Source organism: Nanorana parkeri, unplaced genomic scaffold (assembly GCF_000935625.1).
Source record: "Nanorana parkeri isolate BGI_ZX_2015 unplaced genomic scaffold, ASM93562v1 scaffold5, whole genome shotgun sequence".
Classification (NCBI taxonomy): domain Eukaryota; kingdom Metazoa; phylum Chordata; class Amphibia; order Anura; family Dicroglossidae; genus Nanorana; species Nanorana parkeri.
Genome location: NW_017306273.1, coordinates 1,913,927 through 1,915,208, shown reverse-complemented (window position 1 = coordinate 1,915,208; position 1,282 = coordinate 1,913,927).

The following is a 1,282-nucleotide window of genomic DNA, read 5'->3' as shown; positions in this document are numbered from 1 at the left end:
GGGGGGGAGGGGCTGGGTAGATAATGGCTTGGAAGCACAGGGCTTCATTCATCTGTGATTTTAGTATTTCAGCCCTAACCCTGAATGCGTCCTCGCTGAGAATGCTCTTCAGTTTCCCCTCAAGTGACTTTATTCATCCGTCGTCACCGGTCAGTAATTGTTTGTTTATTCCTCCCCGGCTGCCTGGACAGGTCCCCTATAGCCAGCGCGAGGTCACGCCGTCGCCCTGATTCATCGCGGTGTCACCGGCGTCCAGAGTAAGCAAAATAACAATTATACCGGAATAAATTGGATTCCTTCGCGGAGATCTATTGCCAAAAAACGTGCGAGCGCCTTTTTTCTCGCTGCGCGGTGCCAAAGCTAAAGGTGACGGCACCACTCCTGCCGATTCGTATTTCAGGCCCTGGTAAAGTTATGGCTTCTATTAGTTACAGGAACGCGTGACGCTTAGGCCTCCACACCGGGGTTTATTGGCTCTCGATGAGGGAAGGAGAGAGCTGGATGTGGGATATACGTCTCATTCGCCCTCGTCAATGACCTTGCGCGGCTCCATTTGATGAGAAGCAACTCCTTCAGAAAACTGCCGGCGGAGGGAAGAACAGAGAAATAGATTAGAATAATGTGCTGCCAGGGATGGTAAGTAAACCCAACTCCTTGCTGGGCTGTAACTCAGGACTTCTGCCGTCTGCTCTTTTGTCTCATTGTACAAAAAAAATGCAATAATGTGACATATTCACTTATATAGCAACCACTCATTCTGTGCTTCTCTATGGAGTACCTATAGGCACTCATCAGCCGCTGCCGCAAAGGAACTGACCATCTGATGTCCCTATAACTGGGACTATGGACAGTGGACATCAGCTGACACATCAATGTACACCTAGCATAAGATGTCTTGTGCGTGCATGCTATGTAAATTTGTTTCATTACCTCTCATAGAGATCATAGCACTCCCCCTGACAATGTCTTTATCAGTTTTCTCTGACACAGATCAGCCCCCTGCTGCAGCCTTCCACCTTGTGACTGGCTGCAAAGTTATACTGATCACCAGGGGAGGGGGGACTGAGGTCACTGAGGAGGAAGAAACTAAGGAAATGCTTCTTCCTGCCTGCAGCAGACTGATCACTAGGGACAGAGCCATAGCTAGCTCCTTTTGCGCCCGAGGCAAGAACAACAAAAGTGCCCCCCCAAAAGGTGTGTGAAGTCATCCAGCGCAGCACACTTGCCGCACTCGTGTTATGTCATGCGCCACGCCTCCAAGATGTGTTTTTTTTTTTTACTT